This window comes from Bactrocera dorsalis, chromosome 2 (assembly GCF_023373825.1).
Source record: "Bactrocera dorsalis isolate Fly_Bdor chromosome 2, ASM2337382v1, whole genome shotgun sequence".
Lineage (NCBI taxonomy): Eukaryota > Metazoa > Arthropoda > Insecta > Diptera > Tephritidae > Bactrocera > Bactrocera dorsalis.
Genome location: NC_064304.1, coordinates 19,181,171 through 19,206,254, shown reverse-complemented (window position 1 = coordinate 19,206,254; position 25,084 = coordinate 19,181,171). Strand labels below are relative to the sequence as shown.

General features: G+C 34.8%; 1 pseudogene; it reads left to right on the top strand.

Annotated features, from left to right (window-relative positions):
- Positions 1 to 568: 568 nt before the first annotated feature.
- Positions 569 to 25,084, top strand: part of LOC125776560 (uncharacterized) — a 42,027-nt pseudogene continuing 17,511 nt past the window's right edge.

Here is a 25,084-nt window from a genome sequence, read left to right as displayed (position 1 = left end):
GATCTGTTATCACAATCGACCACCAGCGAATTTGCCGCAAATGGGCCTCACGTTATTGTCACTGTTGAGCATTGTTGAAGATGAAAGATATTGATAATTTGGTTCCACGTATGAGCTCTTTTGTTTGCTAACAAATTTCTTTTAATTTCTCCCGGCGTTGTTTGGTTGGTAACTGAGAATTGCATTAAGAGAGTGCCTAATTTAAATTAGCAAAAGCATGGCAACGTAATACGCTCACAGCAACAATTGCAAATACAACAAAAAAGTTTGTTTATGTTTTTGCTGCTGTCGTGGCTGTTTATTACCAGCAGTCGTATTGCGCTCTTCGTTGCTAAACCGAATTCAGTCGACTTCTGTTTCGCCGTCCATGTCGACTTCGCTGCGATGTACAACTTACAGCGACAGAAGCAGAACAGCGACGAAAGCAGAAATAGCGTCACAGCGACATCGTCAACAATAGTGGCAGAGACAGCGGCAGTAACAGTACCTGTCGATTTCTAGCCGCGCATGAATGGAGGCTTTCGCGTATCGTTAAGTTTGATTGTTCTCAGTCTAATTCTGTTACCTGATGTGTGTAGAGCCTTTGATCGGAAAATATTCTCTTTGTGATAAGTAGAAGCAGAGGACTACTGCTTGAATACTTCGTGCGGACGTTACTCATTCGACGCATTGTACGACAATTTCAAACCGGCTGCGTTACCCGCTGGTTCTTAGTGGCGGATTGGGTGTTAAAGTGCAATTTGATTACAAAAATATCGAATTTTTTGGTCTCTGCGATTTTCTATGATGAAGTGACTAACCGAAGTTTGCTTTTATGGAATTATGCACTATAATTGCCTAAAGGAAATATTTTCGCCTCAATTTTTGCGCTGAGATCAAAATAAAAGTGCTGAAAATTCAAATTCGATAAAAGGTTAGTGTCTGTTGGTGAATCTGAATGAAATACCGAGTATTATTGTGATGTTTGCGCCCTTTTCGGTGTGCGTTTGGAGGAGTATAAAATGATAGTGAACGGCTGGAAGCAGTAAAGTGAAAAAGTGTGAAACGCATTACTAAAAGGCAATGATGGAATTGAGAAGAATTAAAATTGAAATTTTGCTATATAATTTTTCGATGTAAAAAATATGATAACTGTTTATTCATTAAAATGTGTACATAAATGTAATAAAACTACTACATATATATATTTATAATATCTGGATTTTTCACTGCGAACTCTTTATTACCAAAAAATCGTAAATTCAAAACACTGATAGAAAGCTGATAAGTGTAGTTTGCAAAGTTTCATATTTAAAAAAAAAAATATTTATAAAAAATGCCCTTAAAATTTTAAAATAAAAAAATTTGTTAATATTTGCAATATCAAAACTTATATACAGTATGTGAAAAGTGCTTAAATAACTTCGAAAAATAAACATGAATCGTTGAAGATTTTTATCGATCACAATATTTGGGAAATGAAAAATAATTTTCGTACCAGAAAAGCGCTGGCTTGTATAATTAAAATGCCATATAGTTATTAATTAATTAATTAATAATATCAATTAACTATATTCAAAGCTGCGAAATAATATACCAAAACTATACATAAATGTTGATAACTGAAGTAACTATTTTTGAATTTTTTTTCCAAACAAGCACTTAAATTCGATCGTTTGATTTGTACGGCGCCTATATGCTGTAAAGACCCGATATAGTCGCTTTCGACAAATGAGCAGCTTCTTAGAGAGGAAAGAACATACATAATTTCAACATTCTATTCAATGATAATCGACACGGGTTTTCGTAATCCCGTAACTGAACGCTGCTCACTGGCATGACATATTCTATGATTGTTTGACATTTAGTGTACATTCAATGTCATGACATGATATGTAATATTGATATAGTGGCAGCCCAAGAATTTCGCCTTGCAACGCACATGGCACACCCGACCATGTGCCAATAATTTCCAACGATATTACGAACTTGACTAAGAAAAATGTTTTCCACTCTTCATTCGTAGTCACATATGTAGCTAGTTGAAATGTACTTTTATGCAGTCAAGGAGTATATGCTTTTGTCTGTGTATGCAGCTTTTTTCATGCATTCATCGCAGTCATTATCATTGATTTTGCCTTTCGCTAGATTAGGCGGGGGTTGATGTTCAAACATTTTTGAAATTGCATTTTCGAAGATAAAATTTGATGTTTTCAACACGCAAAAGGAAATATATAATGATAACAATAATAATTTGAATGATTGTCACAGCACATGCGAAGATAGCAAATGAGACTAGCTCAATAGCCAATATTTGGACTACTAGAAAAATATAAAGCATAATTTAGTGTGATAAATTTTTAATAGGAAGTTTGATTTACTGTCTCTTTCAATCTTAAAGTAATGTTGTAACCAATAGTTTAATATTAGATTGTCAAATATCTCCCTTCAGCCTTTTTGTTTTTTGAATTTCGCGGCTATGTATAAAGCTCTTGAAAGGCCTTGACATAACCTCCAAACCGACGCTATGCATAATTAGTTTGGATATTGCGTTCAACAATTATAGACGTGTAAACATGGAGTTCACTAACGCCGAAATTCGAGCTATTTTAAAGTTCGCCTTCGTTAAAGGCAAATCCGCTAAAAAAAACGTTCCGTGAGATTAATGGTGTTTTAGGGAATGGTACTCTATTACTTCCAACTGCGGACGAATGGTTTCGACAATTCCGATCGCGTGAAAACGACACCATGGATAAGCCACACGGCGGAAGACCTGTGACGACGAATACCGATCAAATCATGGAAAACATCGTGCTAGACCGACATGTGGCGTCTCCTGATATGGCCCAGAAAATGGAAGTTAGTCACCAAACCATGTGGTCGAAGACCGACGGTGAATCGTCCCAAACAGCGACCAAGCCGGGATTGATGACCAGGAAGGTTTTGCCGTGTTTGGTGGGATTGGAAGGGATTATGGCCAGACGTTTAATTCTAGCAGGCGATCAACCAGAAGCGTCCAGAATTGGCCAACAGGAAGGGAGTAGTGTTCCATCAGGACAACGCCAGGCCACACACTTCTTTGATTGCTCGTCAGAAGCTACGGGAGCTCTGATGGAAGGTTTTATCACATCCACCATATAGCTCGGATATATGCTCTTATCTCTTTGGACAAATTCAGCTTGGAATCAAATGTCAATTCAGCCTTCGGCATCCTTCGATTATCTGCTGGATAAAGCGTGTACTCAGCAAATTTCTGCTTTCTATTGTGGTTGCTCTTTTCACTTACATAGCAATGGCGCCTTGAATTCAAGTAGAATAATCAGCACGTGCAATTGACATTTGGAGCTAAGACCACCAGAAACAAACCAGCTACTTGACATACTTACGTATCTGTAACCGTTGATTTTATAAAAAAGTTTGCTAAAGCGGAAAGGATAGTCTTTAAAATTTTAGCGCTAGCATTACTATAATAAGGAAAATGATATGGAAAAGCTTAAAGATGTACCAGAAAATTTGATTGCAGCTGAAGTTGTCTTTTGTACAATGAAATGCACAGTCTAAATTTAGATAGAAGAATATATATGTATATAAACATGTGTCTGTTTAATTATGCATATCTTATAGAATGAATTCAACAAGCCACATGTGATGACAACAAAAGTCCAATTATTGTCAAAATCATCAAATCAGCACCGCTAATTATACAAAAATGTAGTCATAATTAATTATGTTTTTCTACATTAGAGTGCATCTACAAATACAAATAAATATATGCGGCCAGACTGTTTTTTCTGCCTGACATTGTTGATTTATTTGGTCTACACATTTGTGTAATTCAATACAATAATGTGTATTTCTAATTGATTGCCTTGAAAAGATAAGCAATAAAGCAATTAAATTCCGATTAGAATGCTGCTGATTGCTTCTCTTTTATATATTATATATAGTGAGAGGCAGAGACTGTATATTAAAAGGTTTTGTCGCTAGATGATACAATTTTCATTCTAGTTTATAAGCTCAGTTATTTCCTCTCTTTTGTCAGTTTTAAAAATTAGTTTACATAAAATATGTATATAGTCTTAAAATACTTATTTGCTTAGAAAAGAATTGTAAAAAGAAACAAATTCGCTATATTTAAACTGTTTGAAATCTAAGCACGTTTTTACTTCTTTGCAGTAAGTTTACATAACACTTTCAATAACAAAACAAAATGGAAGACTCTTATATTTCTAACAATGAAAGAACACAAATACTTGAACATAGAAACGGCACTTTGATGTTGTGTGAAACAGAGCACACAGTATCCTTATCACCCATATGTTAAGAATTTAATCTGCTTGGCTCCTCGGTAGTTAACGTAGGTGTCTGCAGACACTAGGGGAAAATGCAATGCCATGCATATTTATGTAGGAGATAAAGTCAATTTTCAATTCCACTTTTCAACGGGATTTGTAACCGTTTGTGGGGAGTCTGCAGATAGAGTATATTTAAAAATAAGAAAATACTTTAAATGCTAGATGGGTTTGTGGGGCAGAAATGTTCAGAGCATAAAAGTGCTTATGAATTGGTGTGTGCATATTTCCAAGCAATTTAAAGCGCATTTGTCCAATTACAGCAAGTTGTGTTATCTTACATAAAAAGATAGCTGTTAAATAAATTTTTATGGTACACAACATTTATATATCCGACAATTTTGTAGAGCGTCGGTGTCTCATGAATATCGGCCGTCTCGATAAATGTTAGTATGTACAGTGAATGTGTTTACCGAGTCAGCAAACAAGATTTCGCATTATCGATCTTGCGTTTTACTATCCTTATATACTACTTGTAGAACAAAGCAGAACCTTTTAAGAATGTTAAAATTCTGAGGTTGAAACCCATTGGTGAAATAACAAACAGTAAAGGAAAATGAAGGCTATCAGAGGACGGGAAGCGGAAGGCCTGATTAGGTTGAATTTTTAAGGGTTAAAAACGAACTATCCGAATCCTATAGAACGAACGCCAAACCGAACACTGGTGGCTCCTTCTATACACAGATACCGGAGAGGGAGTTGTGGATGGGAAGAAGCCGTTGGAGGAAAGGGCAATGAGCTTCTTTATGGATGAATCAAAGCTTGGGGAAAGGTTGGTGGAAGAGTTTACTCTTACAAAATCTATATCCACATCAGTTTTGGACATCTTTATTGACTATCCCGAGTTTGGGAGTCAAGATTTAAGCACTTGGAAGCGCATATCTTCAGACATCCCACCAAGCTGGCAGAAGTGAAAGTGGAAATTTGTATTGGCGAGTAAGCGTTTGGCTAATTTATAAGTTCGAATACTAGATTTATTCTCTTCTATGTCTTCAGACTACATATAGGAATCCACGTATGATCTGTGATAAGGCATCTTACTTAACCTAACCTAACCTATAGTGTGTATACATAAATGAATCCGACGATATCTATTGTATTAGCCATAAGTAAGCTACATATTCCTATTTCGTATTGTAATCGTATTAAAATAAGTATTTAGATCCATTTGAATGTAACGAAATTATTTCGACACTGATGCAGTATTATTTATTATATAGACATACATTATTCATTATATACTTGTATACATATACCCACATTAATGTTTTCACTAAATCACCATTTTGTCCAAATGTCACTGTTGCTTCTTGCTTCTGGCACTGTTGCGCTTGTTGTTGTTCGGGCGTTAACACACATACATAATCACAGCGCGCAAACATACATATAAACAAAATTGAAAAGGGTATTTGTGATGTGTGGGTTATAGCACTGTCTGATTTGATGCTGCATATGACAATGCACCGCGGGGTCTAGAATGGCCACCAATTTAAACACAATTGCACTCCTTAATTATATCTGTCCTGCACTTCCGGGCTTAAATTGGTTTTTCCGCAACTGCGTGGTGATTACCAACCGCAATGCATTCCCTATAGTGCCAAATTGTATTTGCATATTTTATTACATTTGTGTTTGCGTGCATTTGAGCGCCCGTTCACACACACACACACACACACACACACTATCTGACATGTTCATAAATGTGGTTGTGTGCAAGTGAGCGTAAACATTTATTTGCATGCTTCGTTTAATTTTATTACTGTAAAAAATATCTAATTAAATTCGACTGTATAATGCTATACAAGTATTGTATGACAGTGCGTATACGTAACCCACGCCATGGATTTTGTTTTGTTTACACATTCCTTCAGCTTGTTTTGCGACATGATATTTATTTACGGAAATTTAAGAATTTAAACAAATAAATAAATTCGATTCATTATGCAATTGTAATAGTACAAAAATACACTCTTATTAATTTTGCTTATGCCACATATATTATATGTATGTTTGGAATATTTTGAATGTTGTATTTACATGCAATTAAAAACTAATATTTGTAATGTAAATATTATAGAGTGCTGGTAGCATTTTGAAAATTCGTTTCTTGGTTCAGCGTCGACTATACTAATAATAATACTCTGCTATACGTTCTTCCACACTCACCTACACGAACACAATTTGTTATGTTCCTATTTGGCGAAAATTTATTTCGAAGACTCCAGGAACTTGTATGTTATTTCATTTATGACATTTTTATGTTTGTACACATGTGTAAATATATGTAGTTTGTGATTGAAATTGTTTATTGATTCTGGGTATATATTCGGTCGGTTATTTATTTGCCCATATTTTCATGTAATTGGTGTATTTATTCTAAATAAAAAGAAGTAGTAAAACTTTGTTACCAAAAATAAAAACAGCGATAAGCAATGGCATTGTACTCGTACTCGTTTTATGGCATTACTTGTCATTACCCATGAACTTAATATTCTTGGAATCAATACACTTATGTAGGTGTGTATTTATATATATTGAGAACTATACGCCTCAAACGATTTAGCGCCCTCTTAACTGACTAAATGTTCTATCAACGTCGTTATGTTTCATTCAATAATAAGTACACTTATGCTTGAATACTAAACAAAGTACTTTTACTTTCATGATAGAAAATGAAATTTTGTACCAGCAACTAAACACTACCACACCCAGCGCAATCTAACCCCCAAAGTAAAAAAACATGTTTTTCCACGTATTTTGGCGGTCTCAATTGGCAACAGCTACCATAGCCGCCAGCAGTTTTGCAAGCGTCTCAACATCAGACGAAGTGTTGCTGTTCTATCGATATCACCGTAAGTCAAACGTACTACTCCAATTCGCCGCTATTTGACTTATTCTCTTGGGGAGACTTACAGCAGCTGCTGCGGAGCAAGGCATTCAAGTAGAATATCTCACTAACACCGAATTTTTCGACGGAGAATCTGGCACAAATTCCAAGTACTGCGCAGTTCAATCAGACTATGACCGCCTTGATTACGCTCATCGTACTCTATGTCATCATCTTGGCGGCGTAATAAATTTATGCACGCGCGTCTCTTCAGTCTTGATGTATCGTATTTGATGTTGCTACTATCAGGTGAGTTGAATCTACTTTTTGAAACATTTCATATGTATGAATATTTAGGGAAAGTTCCTGGATACCTTTTACGAGTTAACACAATGTGACATCTAGATAGGCGGATAGAAGCGGCCTAGCTTTCAATACAAATAAACTGAACTGATTTTAGTTATCAGGAGGTATAAAATCCGGGTGTTTCCCTTCCCTCTTTAGAGGCTTTCGGCTTCACCCTGTCGAAGAGTGAAGGAGTTGGGCATCACCATGAAGCCCAATGTTGAGAGCTGAGTGGAAAAGGCATTGGTTACCTTAAAAAAATATAAAGAAGATATTGGGAAGCGGTGTGGACTCTAGCCAAAAATTTTGGTTTGGCTTTGTGAAATCGTCACCAAATGCGTAATCAATACTATGGCGTTTTTGTCTGGTGGAGGGAATTCCGAGGGATATAGTGTAGTCGCTTCTTAAAGGCGTAGTGACACGATTAGTGAATATTGAAGTCAGCGCTCAATCACTAACACGACTTTGCAGTGTCGGAAACTGTAAAGTAGATAAGCTCAGAACCAGGTGTTTCCTTGTTTGTGTGCATTCAAACTCTGTATTTATGGTATGGAATAGTAGGTGTCCTAAATAAAAACTGACCCATTGCCATTCATTCGGTGGGGCTAAAGATCTTATAGGACCCAACTTGTCAGAGTTGAAGGGAGCACAATGAGGTGGAAACAGCTAGACACTTTCTGTTTCACTGTCCAGCATCGCGATTGTCTTATTTTCTACGACCCGGCGAATTGGCTGGAGTATATATTAGATATGCGGCGAAAAGATTTTGCTGAAAGTACATACCACTCTACATAAACAAATTTAATACGAAATATATTCTAACTGCATAAAGAAATTTGATGTATCCATCCTAGAATATATTCTAGAAAGAACACTTCACTATTTTTTGGTCTCTGGTATTTACACCAACCACTTGTATAATTTCGCTTGTTGTTCTTTATACTCTTTGCGTGACCCTGTGATGCGAATAAATTTCATGGGTAAATAATTTTGATGATGACATTTTATGAATCTTTTCATTCAAGTTTAAGCAAATTCTATACACTCGTAGCAGATCTGGGTTTAATTTTTACTCAAGACAGTCCTGTAATCCAAATTAATAATAATAATAAATAATAAACATTAAAGTCACAGATCATAATATTTAATTCCAACTCGAATCATTTTTCTTTAGGTGCACCACAAGACGTATACAGTTAAGGTACCACAATGCCTTCCCATTTGGCGATCCAATTTGCATACTTGACAGTGTTTGGGCGGAGAAAGCCACCAATGCAACCGTGTTGACAATAACGGCATTTACCCTTGAACGTTACATAGTGATATGCCAACCATTTCGGTGAGTAAAAGTTAATGGGTATTGATTAACGGTTTCATTACACTTTCAATTTCAGCTGGCTTTTACTAATTTTTAAAGTAATTTGTGTTTTCGTCATCAAGTAAGTAAAGTGATTTTCTTAATAAGTTAAATTTACAGCAAGAAGGAGAGATAAAGAGGTATAGCTGTCGCGTTCTTACCGTTAAAGAAAATTTATTTTTGGATTTCATTTTCTTTTATTTTTTCAGTTTCTTACTTGACTACTTTCGCGATTGATTGCAACGATACGGTTGACAATTTTTAGGGCACACCTTACAATGTTGCGCCTTCGCGATTTTTACATGTGTATATAGTTGGATCGTGAATATTTTTTTAGTTTTATTTTGTGATAGCTTTGAGTTCTTCTTTTTCCTGTTCCTTCTCCCACCTTTTTTTATCGCTTTTTTGCAGACAGCACACCATGTCGAAGCTCTCGCGCGCCATCAAGTTATTCTTCGACATTTTGGTGACGGCGAAGGTTTAATATCATAGTGACGACTTTTTACGCAGTTTTGGATATGCATTGTGGGATTAGAGTTCAAATTCTAGTGATTTGAATATTGAGTAAGTATTTGTTGTTGATAAATTAAATAGTTAGTGAGATTTGTGATTCGATTTGGGAATTTTGTTTTGTCTGAGGAAAATTAAATCGCACCTTATTTGGCAAATTTTAATAAAAATATTTGGTTGCTTTGGAATTTTCATTTTACCTTTAACTTTTTCATATTTCATTTTTCTTTCTATCGGTGCATCACACCCTTCGCTGCCATGTACTCATCCTGAAATGCCTTCAATCAATGTTTATCATACGCACTGACGTACATTCAATAAGTTTAACGAAACTACGTCTTTTAATAGAAACTAATCGAAACTATATCAGTATTAAATCGTGAATAACGCAATTTGCACTCAAAAAGTGTAAAATAATGTGAAAACATTTCAAATAAGTATTAAGCGCCCAGTGCCGCAACCCCTTGCCACATCAACTGGAAGGAATTTTAGCTGTTCTCTGTAGAAAATTGAAAAAAGTAGCCGTAGTACCAAACCTTACCATGCTTTTGTAGGCAGACAGCTTGGCTGCGGCAGGGTGTAATTGAATTTTATTTTTTTTTGTCAAATCAACAATTTCTAGCTAGTAAATAATTTATATCTCATATGTTGCGCTGCCCTGTAGTAGTAAAAAATTGGATTTATTTATGGTTAGATATGGTTTCTAAGTTCGAATGGTAAAATCGTTACAATTTTATACCGCTTCCAATGCATTGAAACTTAATTACAATTTTTTTTATCGCATCCGCGTACAACAGCTGCTGTCACCGTGGCTTCCTTCTACTGCTAGGCGTCCTTCCAGGCACAACTACTGATGGCTGTGTATTGAATCGCAACGTTTCAAAGATATTTTCGAATCTGGTGTGCTATATTACCTATCCACCTTCATTAATCTGTTGCTTTACAACATCTTGAATAACAATTCCGTGATGCTTTCAAGCTGAGTTAAGGTAAATGACGTATACTCGTATGAGTGTAAGACATGAGTGGGAAAAAACCAAAATTTACAACACGAATGTCATTTGAATTGTGAGCGTATGAGAGGTTGAAACACTCAAATTGCATTCTAATACCTTTTATATTTTTTTTTCTATATCTTACATCTGGTTTCGAATTAATCTCACATCGTGTTATTTGTATACTGTCTTATTTCTAAATTCTGTCCACATTTCAACTAATCTCAAATGGTGAGTAGGTGTAATCATTTCATTAACCCTGTTTCAATGAAATTCACTTCTTGATACCTCATCTAGTCTGTTTTTATAATTTTCCACAACTTATCATCACATCTCACCCGATTAAATTGCGATTATATGTATATACCAGCATTACGACCCGACTGCTCTCATATTTATAAATAAGCAGTTATCTAAGAATCGAATGAATGCTCTCACAATATTCACTTTTATCTCTGAACTAAAAAAAAAATATTCTATTATCATTCACAGCTAACCCTAGCTCAATAATTCGGATTTCCCAGTCGCTCTCACAGTCAAAGCCACAACTACGCAGCTCTGCTGCGATAGAACGGTTTCATGCGTCTTCATACAATGGTGAATAAAAATGCTTTTAATTACTATTACTCTTACCGAGTTATGCAATTACATAGTCGTGACTAAAGACATTATCTTTCTCTGTAGGATAGCATGCGTACAACCCTGTCTAAGCGGAATGAAATCGTCGCAAATCAAGTTATTGGTATGACTGCTGGAATTGCAACAAAAAAACAACAACAATCACAACAGAAGCAACAATATCACGTACTACAATCTAAACTGTCCCAACGGCCCAAAGTCTCCGATAGCTATATTCTACTCGGCATAGATTTGGACACTGAGCAAAACTTTTGTCTCGTCATCGGTAGTCCTCAGCCACCGGCAATAATCGCATGCCAATTAACTCGCAAAAGTTGGACAGCGGCGCGGGTCAATATGGGCTGAACGATAACACGTTTTCTTTGAGTTAACTTGAATCCGAACCGGCGAAAACCGTCACACCTAATAGTTTAATAATGAAAGGAATGTCTGGCTTACCACCACCGCCATAGCGGAATCGAACATGCATGGACCGACCAGTACAAGTTTCAAACTTTCACGAATAATCAGGCGATGTGACCAAAACACATTGTTGCCCGTGTTTTTATTTTTTCTCTTCTTTTTCCTAGCCTCTCTGCTACCAGTTTTACTGTATAAACAATGGTGCTAATTGACGTGACTCCACCAGCGACTACTATCCGACGCTGTCTAGATTTAGATGCAAATTGCTACAAATAATACTCGTATTCGATAGTACGAACATTTGAATCTGAAAGTTTAAGAAACTAAAAGGTTTTCTAAAAAAAGTATTGTAGCAAATTAAAATATTGAATTTTTCATGTAATATATATTTATGATTAATAAATATTTATGATTATAAAAAAAATGTTCATAAAAACATGTTTTAGTATAATATCTAGTTTTGATTTTAAGATTTTAGTATTTGATTCTAGCTTCTCCTGCATAAACTGATTGATTGATGCAACACTGCAGCCTAATTTTGAAATAACTGATATTTCTAACCATCGAGAAAAGTATTCGTACCGTTGCTGGAAGACTGCAAAAGATGAGTTCGAGGTTACAATTTGTTATTATGAACTTTTCAAGATTAAAAAAGAAGGCTACAGTGGAATTCCATTTTTATTTTTGACACTTTACTGATAGAAAAAATTTTTTGGAAAAGGTGACTAAAAATCGATTCTTGCATTCGATTTTGAGTTTTTTGTTATATAAAGTTGACACTGCCATGGTGTAGAGTTATTTATAAATATTTCCAATATTTCGTCATCCATCTGAATGACTCATATTTCCATATCCATGCTGAAATGTGGTTATGATACGGTTGTTGGTTACTAGACGTCTGTGATCTTCTTTCTGATACGTAGGATATGATAAGATCTTGACGAAAGCTTACAACTAATGGTGATTGCAAACAGTAAAAAGTCTTAACTTCGGCTACACAGAAGCTATAATACGCTTCACAGGTGAATTATTTATAGCTGAAAAGGATATAAAAATATCTTTATTCTTGTTTTGATCGGTCAGTTTTAATTTAAGAGTTTATATCCAATCATTAATCAAAGTCTTAAGCTTTTAACGATGAGTTACCTTCTTTGAATACTTTGGAACATATTAGGATTTACCTTATTTAGGTGATATTCTGTTACGAGGGAAGAATATTATGATTAAACCTCGACATATTTTTTCATAATCGCAGTTTAAAATCCTTAATCGACCACTCGTTTAAATTAGTTTCTGAGGCAATCATAAATATTGATATGCTTAAGGGTTTTCGATTGTCTTATATGGGTTCATGATTCGGTGTATGGTCTTGCGGTCTTAACTCGTAGCAGAAACGGCGTAAGCAGAAAGAGAATAAACAAAAAGAAAGTAATAAACAAATCTACAACAGCAAGGGCAATGTGTAGAAAACTTCCACACGAAAAAGAGGAAACCCGGTTGCCGTTAACAACGCCGTTATTACGTTTACTTGCTGCATATAATTTTGTAGCTGTCTTCCTGCGAGCCAACTTGCTTCCTTGCCAGCTTATCGAGTCGGCTGCCATTTATCCGCCTGCAATACTGCATACCTGTCCTTAACACAAGCATCCTGCAATGCAAGCGAAACCCAACTGACAGGCGGCTACACAGGACAAGGGTGTTAGTGCGTTGTTGCATCACATGCAATAAAATCAAAATGACTCAATAAATAGATTCGCCATATTCCGGTGTCGCTTTTGTCCTTCGCTTCTCGTTGGTGCGTCGTTTATTACTCGCTATGTTTGTGGCCGTTCATATCAAGCCGCCCATTGCTGTTTAGCGCTATTGTGTGCTGCTATTTTACACATTGACGCCTTCTGAACCGATGCCAAGTTGTAAATAACGGATGCATAACTGCACATAATGGTTTTATGTGCTAACTATTCGCTTGACACCCTAGTTCATAAACGCCAAAGCGGAGAATTCGTAGGATCTGTGAAGAAAATATAGCAGCCGTAGCTGAAGGTATACACGAGGACCGTGGAGGCTCGATTCGCCGTTTGCAGCAACTCGAACTGTCGTATAGAACAAATTTGCGTATTTTACATTGAGATTTTAATTTGAATACAGCTTCTGCAAAAATTGAATGGGCTCTTGTAAAATTCCTAAAAGATCCGAGGTTTTCGAGCAAAATTTGGTTCAGTGATGAGGCCCATCTCCGTCTCAATGGGTATGTAAAATATCAAAATTGCCGTATTAAGGAAAATCTGAAGATATTCAAGAGCCGTCATTTCATTCAGAAAAATCAATGGGTTGGTGTGGTTTGTGGGCCAGTGTAGTGATCATTCCATGTTTCGTTAAAAATGATTGCAGTGAGAACGTAACCGTAAAGGGCGACCGTTGGTGCGCCATGATAACCGACCATTTGGTGCCTGAACCGACCATTTGGTGCGAAGCTCGTGATCTCGGCGACATTTCGTTTGAACAAGACGACGTCACTTCCCACACAACGCATCAACCAATGAATTTATTGAGAGAAGAGGTAAGCAGAGAACTTCACACTTCGAATGGCCACCAAGACTTTTTCCTTTGGGAATATGTAAAGTCTTAAGTTTATGCGGATACTCGAGCTTCGAGACAGTCCTTGCAGCAAAACAAGACCCTCGTCTTTCTAGTTACCAGTTGAAGTGCTCGAACAAGTCATTGAAAATTGAACGCAACGAATAAACGTAGCCGTGGCTAACCTTTGAAAAGGTTATATTTCAAAAAATAAATGGCAACGAATGTTCTTCCGAATGATAATAAACATTCCCCTTTAACTTTGCATAAACACTTATAAGTTTATATTCGCACATTCATTTTTATTTCTGACAACACTCATTTGACAGTAAAACGAAGATACTTCGTCATTCCCTGCTTGTTCTTCAATATGGTTCTCAACATCTGTAAAGTTTTAGGACTTTCATGCTTGAATGTTTTCCCAAATTGGCAACCCCACTTGCACCTGTGGATTGCACCGCAGAACACATAAGCACAAACATCAAACATACATGTAAATGCGCCTTACAACAAAAACAAATGAAACTAAATTCATAAATAATATATACAGGTGCTTCCATATGTAAAGTTCCACCACTCGAGCAAACACTTGAAGCCACAGAAGCCTGAAAAATGATTGAATTGCTGTTATTCGTGCTTACCTTGTCTACACATAGAAGTTTTTTGCAAGCAAATCAATTTATGATTCAATGGTGGAAAATATATGAAAAACAGCACGTATCCATACACTTTTTCATATATATAAATATTTGTATTTGCATTTTTAAATACCCTCGTACAAGCGAGAAGACTACTGCCTGCTGAGTGCACTTCAAGTGAACTTCGAAACAAAAGTATGAAATAAAATAAATTTCCGTTGGAGCACAAGTGCGGATTCAAGCGTCAAAACAGTTTGAAAATGAAATTGCCTGCGAAAAAGCATATATTAAACGCTCAGAATATGTGAGTGGTTATGTGAACATGTGGACTAAACTCTAAGAAGACAGCTTTTGGTTTTGTTTACGCTTCTATAAGAGAGACATAGTCAATGGAAGGAGAATGTTAAGCGTCTTTATAGTAATAATAAGAAGAAGAGAGTCAAGAGCATGAATATAAAAGTTTAAAATTTGTGGAAATTAATTTCAATATTATTGCAAATATGTAATCTTAGTAAATTGTTAAAAGAAATATGTAGTCGAGATGTCTTTTCGAAAATTTTAATTTTTTTTTTTAATTTCCAACACAGAATTTTGTACGTTTTCGTATTCTTAAATATTTAGTATGCAGAAACGTTTCCGGTTTGATTGTTTAGTGTTTCTCGACGATTTTCAGCAATTATCCGCATTTGCTTTGAAGAAAAATGTTCGGTTTGCATAAAAATAAGAATAAATGCACGTGTACGAGAACTGTAAACCAATAACAGACATATCTATGCTGCATGATTGTTTTGTATTATGAACAGGCAACGAACAATCACAGTTCTCGCCAACGACATTCGGGAATGACAGTGCAAGAGCAAATAACAAATTATAGTAGACCGTTATTTTCTGTAGTTATATATATAGTTAAATATGAATGAATGTAGAATATTTCCCGCATACTCTTTTTTATAGAAAAAAGATCCGACACGCTCTAATGTATATACCTATAAGATTTTACTAACGGGTGATTTTTTTGAGGTTAGGATTTTCATGCATTAGTATTTGACAGATCACGTGGGATTTCAGACATGGTGTCAAAGAGAAAGATGCTCAGTATGCTTTGACATTTCATCATGAATAGACTTACTAACGAGCAACGCTTGCAAATCATTGAATTTTATTACCAAAATCAGTGTTCGGTTCGAAATGCGTTTCGCGCTTTTTTATCGACAAATTTTGTTCAGCGATGAGGCTCATTTCTGGTTGAATGGCTACGTAAATAAGCAAAATTGCCGCATTTGGGGTGAAGAGCAACCAGAAGCCGTTCAAGAACTGCCCATGCATCCCGAAAAATGCACTGTTTGGTGTGGTTTGTACGCTGGTGGAATCATTGGACCGTATTTTTTCAAAGATGCTGTTGGACGCAACGTTACGGTGAATGGCGATCGCTATCGTTCGATGCTAACAAACTTTTTGTTGCCAAAAATGGAAGAACTGAACTTGGTTGACATGTGGTTTCAACAAGATGGCGCTACATGCCACACAGCTCGCGATTCTATGGCCATTTTGAGGGAAAACTTCGGACAACAATTCATCTCAAGAAATGGACCCGTAAGTTGGCCACCAAGATCATGCGATTTAACGCCTTTAGACTATTTTTTGTGGGGCTACGTCAAGTCTAAAGTCTACAGAAATAAGCCAGCAACTATTCCAGCTTTGGAAGACAACATTTCCGAAGAAATTCGGGCTATTCCGGCCGAAATGCTCGAAAAAGTTGCCCAAAATTGGACTTTCCGAATGGACCACCTAAGACGCAGCCGCGGTCAACATTTAAATGAAATTATCTTCAAAAAGTAAATGTCATGAACCAATCTAACGTTTCAAATAAAGAACCGATGAGATTTTGCAAATTTTATGCGTTTTTTTTTTTAAAAAAAGTTATCAAGCTCTTAAAAAATCACCCTTTACTTACAACTCTAATTAGCTATGCTCGTTTCTGCTTTATGACGCACCAACAATGAAACATGTGGTGTAAAAATATAAGGGCAAAATTTGTCTAAAGACAAAAAAAGTGACATAGAGTTGGAAAGTACTGAAGGTCAAATATGTCATGACCACTGCAAATAACAGTTCGATTGCCTCCTCACTCTTCCACTATCCTCAGCGTGTGCGTTGACATTTTCATTCCATTGTCAACAGCATTGCTGAAGGATAAAATTTTTCCTTGAACTCTTCACGTAGGATTCGTATGAACAACATTTATGTCAATATTATTTATTTTTCATTAAATAATAATAATTTCCAAGAACAATAATATTGTAGATCATGCGAGTACAGTATGGTTGAATTAATATATTAATTGACCTTGAAAGTATGTATATAGGTACATGTTTGCAGTTTGCGGACCAAAAAAGCCTAATCAAATTTTGCCTACATCCTAAATATAATTTCAAATACTTCATAGAGAGTTATTTATTAATTAATAAATTAGTTATTTCATTTCCTTTACATATAAATATTGCTTTAAAGTGAACACACCTTTTAAAAATTATGCAAATCTCTTTTAACTACATTAGAACAATTCAGCGAATTTAATCTCATTAATAAAGATTATGGCCAATAAAAAAATTTCAACTTGAACAAATCTGGTTAAGCCTAAATCTGCAAAACGCGCACAACCAAAATATACTAAACTAAATGTTCTACTCACTACATACTTTACTATCGCTTTTAATCACTCAATTATGAATATGATATTTTAATGTCATTCACGTGGCAAGTTTGTGGTTTAGAGTCTGCCATTAAAAACAAATTTCTATGAGCAATTACAAAGCTGCACTAATTACCAAAAGGACCGTAAAGGATTCACAGTTGGCGCGCATGTGGTCGTGACCGCCTTTATGAAGATGATTAAGAAGAAGAAGCAGTAAAGCATGGTAAGCTATTCATAAAAACAACAATAATAATAATACTCAAGTTTCCGCAAATTGTGGTCGCATCAACCCCCCGAGATTCAGATTCCCACAAGACTATTTAATGCCAAAAAGCTCATTGAACTGTACCTCAGCGAGAACAAACTGAAGTAATCATTGGAAATTGTGGCGCAAAGTGAGTGCTCTCAGATGATTTTTATCATAGAATTAATATCAATATGTGATCGCTTTTTTTAAATTTATTTATTGCGATTTCTAAGGCATTTTCCATATTTAACAGCACACATAAATATTTGTGTTAATACGTGACCGTGAAATTTTAGGTTCTTTTCCGATATGCTTTGAAGATTAACTGGAAGATTGACTTGTCACTGGTGTTTTCACATTTGACAAGATATACTCACGAAATTTGGTGTAGAATATTTTCTAATACAACAATGTAATTTCTGAAGAAATTGTTCAGATCGGTTAACTATAACATATAGCTGCCATACAAACTGAATGATCGGAATCAAATCCTTTCATGGAAACTTCGACAATATATCTTCATGAAATTTGGTATGAGTTATTGTTCATAGAAAAAATGTCATATCGGAAGAAATTGTTCAGATCGGCTCACTATAGCATATAGTTTCCATACAAACCGAACGATCGGTTAAACATACCTCAAAAAGCTTGTATAGAAAACTTTCGTATTTGATTTGGTATCTTCACGAATTTTGAAAAGGTAATAATATAATCTCCGAAGAAACTGTTCACATCGGATTACTACAGCATATAGTTTCCATGTAAACTGAATATACATACTTGTTGTTACTACTTATTGACAGTTTGGCCGGTCAGAAGGAGTTTGGAGTACACCACACCTCAATAATGGAAGAAAACTGTCAACATTAAGCATGGATTTTAAGCCAAACAGTTACCAAGTAAGCGACTTTAATTTAACGCTTTCCATTGCTGCTCTGCCTGTGAGGCAAGAAATCACTGCCAATGATTAAATGTCATTCATAGCCCCACCGTAACTGCCAACCGCACTTAATTTGCTTTATCCGTTACGTGCTCTCAATGTTCACCGACCAATGTTCCAGAGCCTACATGGATCATTACGCTTTAATTATAACTTCATTTGCTTTGTCAGCACCACAAAGCGTTTTTCAAGCCATCTATGTATATTTATATGTAATATACACACAAAAAAATCCAAATGAAGAGGAAAGCGAAAAAAAGATGCCTGCCAAGTTGGTTTTCTCCGCAATTTAAATAAAGCTTAACAGCGTTGTTACAGTGGACGTGTTTATGCTAGTGTTGTTGTTCTGAGTTAAGTGTATGTGGTGCACAAAATACGCTAGACGATGCTAGGATTAGCGTTAGGAATAGAATTTGCTTTCATTAAGCAAATTGGCGACAATTAGTCTTCATTTTCGTACCGCATTTAATTGTTATTATACCATGCGCCACCGACTAAGCCGGAGCGATGTTAGGGAAAACTGAAATAAAATAGGTACAAGTGTATATGTATATTGTCACAGAAGTTGTTGCTGGTTTGAAGATCTTAATAAAAATTTAAGCTTATTTTCTTCTTACGTAGTTTCAAATGTTAATATTTTTACTTATGTGTATTTGTGGAAGGATTTATTTGTTGGACATTAAACTCAAACCCAAAAGGTCTTTATTTAGTACACCTGCACCTCAGATGAGTATGTTTAGATTATCAGCTAGCAGCTGGCAACAACGTACATGTTTTTATTCAAGGCAACTTATGGACTGTCATGCTTATTTTTACAATGTCTTTCCTTTCTTTTGTGTTTTTAAAGAGTTCTGTTCAATTTGTAGCTCTATTCTTAGTGAAACCGCTATCATGCAAGGGCAATTGGGCAGCGCTTGATTGCTAATTTGTTGCTGATTACTTCACATAATAGCCATTAAAAAGAGAAGATAAGATGAAAGAAGAATAAAAGAAAGCTTTCAACGGAGGCATAGACAAAACCAACAGAAAAGTAAGACCTTCAACAGTTTTATTTGACTTACTTTTAGTTTCCTCTTTATTTTCTTAACTTTTTTTACCGTAACGAAACCGCAAAAGAATGAGAATGATTATAAAAATGACACTAAAAGACGCTTATACTCGTATGTGTATGGCTCATGTACCCGTATAAACTCAGAACGTTTTCCATACGAATGTTATTATTGTTGTTTACACTAACTTAAAATACTCATTTCACTAAGTTAATTAATTTTCCTGGGTTGAAATCACACAATGCTGTGTTCTAAACATAATGTGTACAATTTAAATTTTAAATTTTTTTAAAGGACTATTCAAACCTCTGCACACCACTTGAGTACAGGCATGTACCTAGTACACACACACAGAAGCAACTAATTAAATAAATTTGCTTGGATCGTGTAAAGCATCAAATTTCTACGGAACTTATTTCAATCAAAGGGATAATTTTGCTGCCCGTCAATTGAATTACCAAGTTGTCACGCCAGAAGGAAAGCAGAAAAAGTTTAGTGGCACTGGCAAGGACAATAAGCGCGCTTGTAATTTATTATATTACAAACTTTCTAAGCCAATGCTGAGAGTAACGCCAGCACTCTGTTACCATGAAACGCTCATTGAGCATATTGAAAACCAAAGAGTTTTAGAATTCTCCTGCAATGTTTTAAACAAAAATATAAGGAAGCTACACGACAGTGACGGACAGCATCATTCGGTTAGCTGTTGTATGAAAATTGTGGCTGTGTACTTGTCTTTCTCTTATCTAAAAAATTTTTCTCAAATTTGCAAATTAGAAACTTTATTTATTAGCCGCTGCGCTTCTAAGGGGTATTTCGAAATTATTTTTTGCATAACTTCTTATACGCTATTGCTCTCTTCTCTTCTTGTGTTAATTCATAAGCATTTGGTGAGTAACGAAAAGCAATAATTTAAAAAATTTAAAAAATTCGGTTCCAATATTTTAACTTTTGAATTGAATTTGCTGCAATTAGCGATTCTCTTAAAAGACAGATGGAAGTGAGAAATAGACTTCGCTAATTGCGAGTTGAAAATTTCATGCTCAAGAAATAGAGTTGTATAGAAATATTATTTAAAATTTTATTAACGATTAGATATTCGTAGCACCGAACGGGTATTTAGAAAAAACACTAAGCGACTACTAATTTCGCTTTAAGAGAAAAGAATAAGGTGAGAGTGGTAGCTAATGACTGTCATCACTTTTATCGAAATTCTCTGAAAAGTTTATGTATAATAAAACTCTGTGCTTATACCGCATACTGTCGAACAGTGCACAAGCTTTAGTGAAATTATCGAAATGATAATATACATGTATGTAGGTATAAGCATACCTAAATGCACACACACAAAAACAAGAACTGGTGTAAAATAAATAAAAACTGCAATTAAATAAATTTCAGTTGAAACGTGCAACTCGTCTAATTTCTTCAAATTATTTTCATACCTTTTTTATTTGATTCAAACCGCTTTTATCCAATTTCTCTACAATTGAATTTGATTGCCTTATTGATTAGTTTTTTGAGGCAATCAATTATTCAGAAATTCCAACAATCAATAATATCACGAAACAAAACAGCGATTTGAGGCAGGAGAAACAAAATTGCCATTAAAATATGCATATACACACAGAGAGAAAAACAATAATAATAAACGTGTAATTGTTTCTCTGTGATAAAATACAGTGATTTGATGCTTTTGACGATAATTGGATTTATATTGTCATCACTTATCGCTGATTGCCTTCACACTGGGTGCATAAGCATACACAAGTATGCATACTTAAACACACATAAGTCTAAAAATATTTTATATTATTATGTACACATATACTGATATATACGTATATATAAGAGACAACTTGTGGTTATATAAGTGTGCACATAAAAAGCGAAAAAAGATAATGTATTTTATTTCATAAAATTCTGCAGACGGATTTAGTTGTTTTTCATCTTCTTTTTTTGTTGCTTTTATTGTTGTTTTTGCTTTCTGTTCTCAAGTCATTCGTAGACAAGACGAAATTTATGCTATATGTTTCAATTTGCAACAGCTATAGGGCAGCTCTTTATATTAACACATACACTCGGCGTAAAAATACCCATGCATTTTACATCTACAAAAAGCCAGGTAATGACTTTCAATTTAATTTCCTCACTTGCTCTTCCTTTAAGTCCAAAGAATTTATGCCAAAACTTTAAAATATTTCTTATTTGCTTTCTCCTTTTGATTAAAGCAAATGAAAAATGTTTACAATAAATAATTTGCGATTTTTTATGGCCAAGTAGATTAACCCATGTTTTGCATGCTTCCCAAACTTTATTTGCCATTCTAGCGTCTTATATTTTATGCCATTTTCTGGATGTCAATAAGTCAATTGAGGATGTTAAAGAGAAACGACAAGCAAATATAATTCTTTCAAGCGATTGTATTAATCATTCATGCTTCTTGGTTTCTATACTAATGAAATTTAATATGTAGCTGCGAGGTTGCCTCTATAAGCCACATAGTAAATGAAATGACTCTTCCTTTCGTCTGGGTTGTAAAAGTATACCAGCAATTTAATGTCACACAATATGGCAGCATCCTGGGCTCCTTGAAGTAAATCGACAATCTAGCGGTTGAAACTTTTCAAATTTGTGCATTTAGAACTCAGCGTTTTATTGGCAAAGTTTGTGAGAATTGTCAACAAGAAATGCAACAAATAAACACAGAAAGGTATGTATGGATCAAGATTTAAATAATGGGTTTGGCATAGTTAGGGTCAGGTAATTCCTGCGATGAACTTACTTAAATTTAAACAACACCCCTTAAACATATTGCGCAATATGAAGTAGAGAGGAGAACAGATAAAAATGTAAACATCCGGGAGTTGAAATTTATATATTTCTTAGGATATACAATATTTTGTTCAGTCGCTATTTCAATTTAGGGTGCAAAAAATCTTTAACTTTAGTAAGAGTAAATTTCGCGGAACAAAAAACAAACAAACTAATTAGAGCGCTGACAAAACCACTGACCTAATATGTAACAAATGTAAAAGAAATGTAAGCATTAGCCCTGACATTGGTGGTCAACACAGTCAAACACATTTCAAACATATACATTTCATGCCCTGCAAACAGGCAAATATACGGTGAAGTGACCCTCGCAAGCCTTGTTGCACCAAAAGCAAACAAAACACTTAACTTTGTCCGCAAATAAAATTAGATTTATCGTACTGTTGCCATTTTTTAGAACTGTATCTTTTAACGGTTATTTAATTTTCATTTTAACAGTTATTTCATTTTCTTCTTCGCCTGAGCGTTTCACTTTTCTCCCACTCAAGTTGCTTTTAGTTTATTTTCAACTTGAGTGTTTATTTCTGTTGCCACAATAAATTTTTGCTTACGACTAGACTTTTAACGATTGCCTCTCGCATTTCATAGTCAACAACAAACAAGCATGCGAACACACTCACAGTTATAGCGGTCGAGCTTGCAAAATTTTTAGGTCTAAGAATAAATGACACAAATAAATAGTGTTACTGTTTGGCAGGCAAATTTATTACCACTCTAAATAACAGTAAATTTTCTCGTTGAATAAAATTGCTGTGTCAGTTTGGTATATTTAACTTGTAACATTATGTCACGTTCACAGGTTTTGATAAAAATTATCTTCAAGCTGTTTAAGGTTGACAGTGCATATACTTAACATTTTGTGGTACAAGCTTTTCTGATACAAGATGTAAGCGGTTATACCAAAATGTGTCAGAATCTGCAATAAGATATATATGTGTTGGAGTAAGTGAAATGGTAAAGTGATCCAAAAAAGGGCGTGAATTCATTAAAATTAGCAAAATAAAAGGATAAAGAGGTTGTGGAATTACAAAAATTGTGTTTGTAGTTTTAATATTAAAAATTTCATTAAAAATCCATATTCATTTTAAGCGAATTCGTGAAGATAAATTTTCTAAAAACCCCATTGAAGTAAAAATGTCGTAGTTTTAAATGACTTTTTGTAGTTTCTTCGCGTGTTTCCGCAAATTTTGTGTTTCTTATTATTTTATGGCAGACGTTTTTGAACTAGATTATATTGAAAATATTAAATTTTCGAGTCCTTAACTTTCAAAGAAATGAAATTTATGCATGCGCGTGCTCTTCTCTTCACTTCTTCTAAAAAAGGCACACTTTGAATAAGGAATACGAAAATCAACAATCACTTCTTATCTTCTCCCACAAATATAAGTCGATTTTAAAGAGCAGTGTGAGAGAGAGTCGCAAAATTATATTATCTGCATGCATTTGCTGCTTGTTGGCAAATCTACAATGAGCCCACCAGACATGAAATGCCAGTAGTTATAATTGTAGCGACATAAATATATCCACCGTAAGCAGGTTATACGCAGACGCCTATATGTACATTCAGGAAATTTCAGTTATAGATACACATACCCAATGTTCCGCCGGTTCATAAATAAAAATTTTGGTAGTTATTCTAGGTCTTATTATCTTTTTTTGTGTTTGGTAGTTGCTGTTAATGATGTTGTACTGGTTGTTGTTGGCTAATTGCTTTGCATGTCTTGGACTAAAAGGAGGAAACACCTAAGTGATTATAATTCGTATTCCGTTGTCGCTTTCATGTGTAGTATATATACATATGTATGTGTCTGTATATTTCTCAAAAAATCACACTTAATTTTCATTCGGGAACTTTAAGTGCGTTGCTCGTGGCATGGGACTGTCTTAAATTTAATTTCATTTAAGGATTATTTGCCTTTCTGTGAAAAAAACTTAGAAAAAGCAAAGACAGAAATAAGAGAAAGGTAGACTTAAGCATTAAAATCCCCGCTGGTTTGCAAGTGTTCAATTGGAAAAACCACTTCAGGTAATTTTAGTAATTGTATTACTGTAGCTGTTTAATTCTTTCTTTTCTTCATTCTTTCTTTTTATATTTCTTTCGCGACGCAGTATATCATCGAAAAACATTCGATTTTTTACCACAAACAAGTTATTAATACTAAAGTATAATTAGCACTTGAGCAAGGGAGACGCTTGGTGGAAGTAGTTTAACTTTAGTATAATTTAGTAATTATTCTTTAATATGTACATTAATTCACTTCTAAGCTAAAATGAAGAAATTGAAAATTTATTTCTTGCAATTTCACATATTCTAATTCGAATAAAAATAAAAGAGCTTCGTAATGAAAAGTATTCTAAGGAACTTCGACTTATAAAACCATGCGTATCTCGCTTCGAACTACTTAAAATTAAATAAAATTTTAAACTATTTTTCGCAAACCTAATCATTAAAAAGGTATAAACGGTTAAAATTTGAGTGTTTATCTGATGAAACAAAAACAAGTAAGGAAGGGCTAAGTTCGGGTGTCACCGAACATTTTATACTCTCGCATGATAAAGTGATAATCGAGATTTCATTATCCGTCATTTACATATTTTTTTAAACGTGATACCTCAGCTCAAATACCGTATTTGTGTAAAGTTTTATTCCGCTATCATCATTGGTTCCTAATGTATATATTATACAGAGAAGGCATC